Source organism: Terrapene carolina, unplaced genomic scaffold (genome assembly GCF_002925995.2).
Source record: "Terrapene carolina triunguis isolate 2854851 unplaced genomic scaffold, T_m_triunguis-2.0 Scaffold50658, whole genome shotgun sequence".
Classification (NCBI taxonomy): Eukaryota; Metazoa; Chordata; order Testudines; family Emydidae; genus Terrapene; species Terrapene triunguis.
The window spans coordinates 1-7,239 of NW_020715009.1; the positions used below are offsets into that span (position 1 = coordinate 1).

The 7,239-nt window shown below is 51.1% G+C and overlaps 1 long non-coding RNA gene across 1 annotated transcript; it reads right to left on the reverse strand.

The window, feature by feature from the left end:
• Nucleotides 1–268: 268 nt before the first annotated feature.
• Nucleotides 269–7,239, reverse strand: LOC112120915. The gene is made up of 3 exons (XR_003369559.2): nucleotides 7,154–7,239; nucleotides 3,596–3,674; nucleotides 269–305 (listed from the first exon to the last, which is right to left on the reverse strand). It is a non-coding gene; the product is annotated as an uncharacterized LOC112120915 (long non-coding RNA).

Below are 7,239 nucleotides of genomic sequence, written 5' to 3' on the forward strand. Positions count from 1 at the left end.
TTCGCTGTACAGTGCTGCAAACCACTAACCAGAGAGTCGGATTTATAGTGCACTCCTTGCCGAACTAAGTTCAGTCACTCAAGTAGCACAGTTCCCCCGAGTTGGAAACAGCAGCCCTGGGACTGCCTTTGTTCTCCCACCCCATCCTGGACCCTTTTCTACCGTCCATAGAGACACGCGGGTTAGAACCTTAACTAGGGAGCTCGGACCGTGGTTCCATAATACAGACAGACCTAGGTCACAAACAGAAATCAGGACACCGTCTCCTACCTTGCATATCTCTTCCTGGGAATATTCTTCTATGTCTGCAAACAACAACAAACATTAATTATTGAGCTCACTTAAGTGTCCTTCCATTTAATTTTTTAACATTCTAAATCTGCCATGTACCAGGCTGCGGCCCCCTGGCTCCCACCAGCTCTACAACAGTTCAGTACACACCAGGATTCATCTCATCAGCCACTGCACCATTTTTAAAGGGGGTGGGGGAGAGAAATGGGATTTCCCCTAGGCTTTCCATAGGCCTGCTCTGGGACGTTGATGAAGTATGGCTGCCGGGTTCACCCCCAGAGGTGGGTGCATTTTAGCGGTGGTGGCAGCAGGTCGGGGGGGAAAATGATCCTTCTATGGCAGGTTGTCAAGTGCTTTGGGGTTCAGGATTGAAGGCCCGGCACAGCAGGAGGCTGTGCTGATCTGATTTCAGACTCAAGGGCAGGAGGCAGTATCAGGAAAAAGGGGTCTCTGCCTGCAAGGGAAAACAAGAAGCCCTCCTGGAACGAGCTCTGAAGTCTCCTCCTATGAGCCCTGCTGTGGAGGAGTGAGGAGTAACGACAGGGGGATTGAAGGAGAGAGCAGGTACGGTCACTTCCCAAGCTGGAATATGACCAGGACACCAGCAGCCAGAGCCGCCCAGTGACTGGAGCGATGAACGGTGCTGTCAGGGACTAGGTAGATGAAAACAAAGATTAGAAAAAGTCTTGCGTCAAGGGGCTCCAATGACAAGTGGGTCAGGGCTAATCTAGACCAACAGGAGCAGAGGTCACATGTCGGCACCAGACCCTGCAGAAACCAACACGTATCAAGAGTGTACTATGGCCCCCAGCCCCTGCTGACTGTGATCCTAGGAAAATCAAGGCCTTTGTACCCACTGCAGGAAGGAAATTAACTGCAGTGGCCTTACAGGAGCTGCTCCCCATGCACCAGCAGGGGTTGATTCCCCCACAGCCACTCTCTGTCCAGACACAAAAGCCCTCTGGAAAAATGCCCCTGCTGTGCTCAACCAGTTCCTAGGCGAGCAGCTCAGATGTGCTGGCCCGGTTTAAATAATGTTGTGAGTGACGGGACACTTTACCACAGGAAGCTCATGAGTATTTTCAACCATATTAAAAAGGAACACGTCAGTTCAACCACCGGTGATTGGGCTTGAGGGGGGAAACCAGCCAGCCGGCGAGAGTCTACAGCTGGCGTAGGGGAGAGGCTAGAGGACCGGCATTGTCCCTTCTGGCCTTAGATCTACCAGCGTACCGATAAACACGGCAGTGGGTGTAACTCAGTGAGCAGAGGTGAGGGGGCTGGGAAACGGGGCATGTTGGAAGGGAATGAGCTCGGGGTAGCCGTTAAAGAGGACAACGGGCACTGGCAGTACCTAGGTGGAGGCAGCTGCATAAGAGGGAATGGACATGGCACATGCCGATCACCCTCCTGATCACTTGTATGTAGTATCCCTCTTCCCCCACACCTGTGTCTCTTTAGACTGCAAACTCCTTGGGCTGATGTTCTTCTGTGCTTCGCTAGGTCTGGAAAGCACCCAGGGCTAGATTTAGATGCCTGAAGATATAAAGAGGCGCCAAGCAGGACTTACAAAAGTGCCTAAGTGAGTTAGGTGCCTCTCTGCATCTTTAGGTGCCTAAATACCTGTGTCAATCTGGCCTCTGGTCCATTGTGGGCACTACAGCAACATTCATAGTGAAATGATATTAAATGAACAGAGTGCAAAGCAGTGAGGGCTGCTGCTTTGATCAGCCCTCAAGATTAGCAATGGCATTTCACAGGGCCTTGTACCCGCAGCTCTTCCCTTCCCAGCCCCCCTGGATGTTCATTCTCAGAGTCGTGCGCAAATGCCCTGAAGCGAAAAGGAAGATGCACTGTACAAGAGAAAGCTATTTGGCTTGACACAGATATTGCATAACAATGTGGTTACAGCCTCGATCCAAACCCGGTTAGAACCAGCCGGTTCGGAGGGCTCTGGGGATCCCAGCCAGACTCCCAACCTCTGAATTAGAGCCATGCAGGGGAAGACTCAGGCAAGCGGGGTAGGGCGGGTGTCAATAATGAACCCCCTCAACCAGCTAGTGACACCACTCAGCTCCTGCTGCCTCGGGATAGAGGAGTGCGTGCCGCACTGTCATTGCTAGTCATCAGGCATGGATGGCTGCAATGACCCCTCATCCCCCAGGTTTCCAGATGGCTCAGGGGATCGTTAACGGGTGACAGAGCCTCTCGCTCCTAGTTTGCTGGTTCAAATCCAGCCCAGGCTGGTAGTGACTGAAAGTCACTGAGATCCCGCAGCTGTTGGGTAGTTCATGCAAAGCACCTTATAAGGAAAGAGGGTGTTCGCTGCCGGTAGCCAGGGCGTTCTCCCTGTCCAATGCCACCACTTCTTGGCAGCCGCAGCCAAGGATGGAATGGGTCAAAGAAGAGCACCACCAGTTGGATCACCACCTTGAGTTTTCTTGGAAGGTCTCCCATTCAAGTACCAACCAAGCCTGACCCTGCTCAGCTTAGAAGCTAAAGAGACAACTTGGGTATCTACAGCCAAGTCACCTCTTCTTGAGCTATTCTCCCACGGCATCCTGTGGGCAAGTTCACATCAAGGTTGTGCCGGGGTGGAAAGAGACAGGAAATTAAAATAAGACGGCCTGAAACAATCCAGCGTCACGAGCAGCACTTTTATAACTGACATGCCAGGTGGTTTCCTCCTTGACACCATGTAAACATTGGGAGGCTTTGGTATTTACTTTCCCTGCTTCAGGAGCATTTCAAATCCAAGCCACTCCTCAGACAAACACTAGAAGGAATAGATTCCCAGGCTGAGCTCACATCACACCAGGAGATTCTAGGAACCCGTGGGAGGTTATGGGGGAGGACAAGGGGGGGTCGGCAGACATACAGATACCAAGCGCATGTCAAGATGGTTTTAGCTGCTGTTCAGTTTGTGCCACATCATAGACTTAGACGTTAGCGCAATGGAAGAGATGTGTCAGACTATCCGGTTCATCTCCCTGCAAGGGTGCAATTCTTCCCTACAGTCCCTATATTCTCAGGAACTTTAGCAAAGGACAGGACATTCTCCCAAGAATCAGGGCTTTCCCCACTTCCCTTGGGAGACTCCCGCAGCCTAAATAGTTCTCACCAAGAGTGAATTCTACCCAATATTCAGCCTCAACTTCTCCTGGCTCATCTCCACCACAACAGTCCTAGCTAGGACCCAGCAGACACACAGACACGGCAGAAGAAGGCTGAGCAATTTATCTCTGCCCTCGTTGCTTGCCCCCTCTAAGGGAGGGAGGAGGAGAGGATGGGAAACCCGACTGACCTAGGGGAGCAGTGGAATCTCCGTAGCCTTTCATATCCAAAGCCAGGACCCGGAAGCCAGCCTCAGCCAAAGCAGGGATCTAGAGCAGAAATAGAAAGAAACATGTGACCTTGGGAAACAGACTTGTGTCTGCTGTAGCTCACCCACAGCTGGGAAGTGGACTTCCATTTATTTGAACTGTCCCCTTTTAGCATCCGGCACTATAGCGACTATGACACCTCAGTCACAAAAGCAAAGCTACCATGTGAATTCCACACGCTGGAAGGGGCGTAAGAATGACAACAGACACTGCTCTAGCAAATGACTGTAGCCAGCCAAACACCGGGCAAGACAATCCATGCCAGCTAGCACCACACTCAGAACGAGAGACTCAGCCACTAAAGAGTAAAGGTGCCTTACATGGTGCATTGGCATTCAGACTGAGGCCGAGGCAAATTCCAGAGGCAGAGACCAAAAGAATAAACCCTGGATCGGTGCAGAGATTCCTCGGGGGTTAGAGGTGGGATGTGAACTTCATACTAGACATTCAATCAGCGAGAGGGAAAGAGGGCTGGGGAGCAGAGTTCATTTGTGCACAATCACTTCTTGGCTGTGGGTTCAAAAACGTGCTTTGGGTCATAGAATCACAGAAGTGTAGGACTGGAAGGGACCTCGAGAGGTCATCGCGTTCAGTCCCCTACACTCAACGCAGGGCTAAGTAATAACTAGACCATTCCCGACAGGTGTTTGTCCAACCTGCTCTTTAAAACCTCCAATGATGGAGATTCCACAACCTCCGTAGGCAAATTTATTTCTGTGCTTAATCACCCTGACAGTTAGGAAGTTTTTCCTAATGCCCAACCTAAACCGCCCTTGCTGCAATTTAAGCCCATTGCTTCTTGTCCTATCCTGAGAGGTTAGAGAACAATTTTTCTCCCTCCTCCTTGAAACAACTTTTTATGTACTTGAAAACTGTTCTGTCTCCTTTCAGTCTTCTCTTCTCCAGTCTAAACAAACCCAATTTTTTCAATCCTCTCCCATAAGTCATGTTTTTTAGACCTTTAATAATTTTTGTTGCTCTTCTCTGGACTTTCTGCGATTTGTCCACATCTTTCCTGAAATGTGGCACCCAGAACTGGACACAATACCCCAGTTGAGGCCTAATCAATGCGGAGTAGAGCGGAAGAATTACTTTTCGTGTCTTGCTTACAACACTCCTGCTAATACATCCCAGAATGATCTTTTTTGCAACAGTGTTACACTGTTGACTCATATTTAGCTTGTGATCCACTATGAACCCGAGATCTCTTTCCACAGTACTCCTTCCTAGGTAGTCATTTCCCATTTTGTACATGTGCAACTGATTGTTCCTTCCTAAGTGGAGTACTTTGCATTTGTCCTTATTGAATTTCATCCTATTTACTTCAGACCATTTCTCCAATTTGTTCAGATCATTTTGAATTTTAATCCTAAACTCCAAAGCACTTGAAACCCCTCCCAGCTTGGTATCGTCCGCAAAGTTTATAAGTGTACTCTCTCTGCCATTATCTAATCATTGATGAAGATATTGAACAGAGCTGGACCCGGAACGGATTCCTGTGGGACCCCACTCGTTATGCCCTTCCAGCTTGATTGTGAACCACTGATAACTACTCTCTGGGATCGGTTTTCCAACCAGTTATGTACCCATCTTATAGTAGCTCCATCTAGGCTGTATTTCCCAAGTTTATGAGACGGTCATGCCAGATAGTATCAAAAGCCTTACTAAAGTCAAGTTATACCACATCTACCGCTTCCCCCCATCCATAAGGCCTGTCAAAGAAAACTATTAGGTTGGTTTGACATATTTGTTCTTGACAAATTCATAGTGACTGTTATTTATCACCTTATTATCTTCTAGGTGTTTGCAAATTGATTGCTTAATTATTTGCTCTATTATCTTTCAGGGTACTAAAGTTAAGCTGACTGATCTGCAATTCCCTGGGTTGTCCTTATTTCCCTTTTTATAGATGGACACTATATTCGCCCTTTCCTAGTCTTCTGGAATCTCTCCCATCTTCCTGAACTTTTCAAAGATAATTGCTAATGGCTCAGATACCTCCTCAGTCAGCTCCTTGAGTATTCTAAGCTGTATTTCATCAGACCCTGGTGACTTGAAGACATCTAACTTGTCTAAGTAATTTTTAACTTCCTCTTTTCCCTACCAGTGAGAGGTGCGGAGCCCAGCCAGGCTACAGCAGAGCAGGACTGAGGTGCTCTGGGTGGCTTGGACTCAGGACTCAGGGTGGCTTGGCCCTTCTGGGCCGGAGGGCCTGGGGCTAGCCAACCCTGCTCACTAAAGTGGCCCTGCTGGGTCGGACCGGGTAATTCCCTATCAAAGGCAGCAGGTGGCTGCAGTGAAGGAGGAAGCTCAGGAAAGCTGCAGAACGTAAGAGAGGCTCCTGCAGGGAAGACCCCAGTACCAGGCGGGTTGGAAGTCAGAGCCAGAAACCTGAGACTCCAGCCAGTTAGGGTCTGGGAGCGGCCTACCAAAGCAGGAAGGGCCCCAGGCAGGAAGGCATGGGAGTAAGGTGTGGCTGACAGGAGAAGGAAGCCACGCCAGAGTCTGGGACTGGCGGCTTCGGGTGGAGCAGCCTGGGACAGAGGGAGAGCTCCCTGTGTGGCAGATCAACCAGGGCCAGGTCTGAACTCTTGGGTTACCATGGTGGCCTTGGGCCCCTGAGGACTGTGTGACTCACTTGGGTTAAGCCAGCTCCAAGTGGGGCGCTGTCAGCCACAAGAGAGACTGTGTGGAGTTTAAGGGGCTCAACATGAGGGCTCAGAGGCAGCAGGGTGCCTGCAAAGCGACCGCTGGCCACGAGGGGCTGCTACAGGTGGCCCAGCAGAGCTGTGTGCAGGCCCCAGGCTAGAATAGCAGTGGGGGGAGGCAGGGCAGAAGCGAGGGGCCAAGCGGAGAGGACAAGGTGGTGGCCCGCAGCACCTAACGCTTTGCCTTCGCTTGCTGCTCCCAGCCCCTCACGGGAAGCAGGCACGTCACTGAACACCTAGAGCTGCATGCCAAGACTGTCGCTCAAGAGATCTCATCGGGGCTTCAGCCCAAACCATGCGCTCAGGGGACCTCCCACCAACACCCGGCAACTACCACCTGCCGGAGCATTGCTGGGCCTGGACAGTCTGTTACTGCTCTGAGTCTGCCAGGGCAAGTTCCCCACTCCTCCAAACTGACCGGAGGGGGAGCGGGGAGGGGACGGGGGGACGGGACTGCCATCATGGCCCGGCCGATCAGTCATTGCAGCAGAGCAGAAGGGGCTGGGAGAGAAGGAAGGAAGAGGTGACAAAGATGGAGGGAGGAGCTCTAGATTGCAGATGAAAAAGGGCGATGGGAGACACACCAGGAATGAGGTAGAGTCAGAAGTGGCCTCCACCCCTCGCCATACAGTCACACAAGTGAGAGACACCCCCCCCCTTTCTTCTCATGAAGGCCACACCGCTGTGTAACAAATGGCCACAACATGCTGCACAGAGGTGGAGGATACACAGACAGCACTGCTGCCAGCCATTGGCCCGGCTTGGCATTACCTGGTACCTCCAGGAGAACCAGGATTCAGGGAAGCCATGGCAGAGGCACACCACTGGGCCATTCCCCATCTCGACAAAATGCAGCT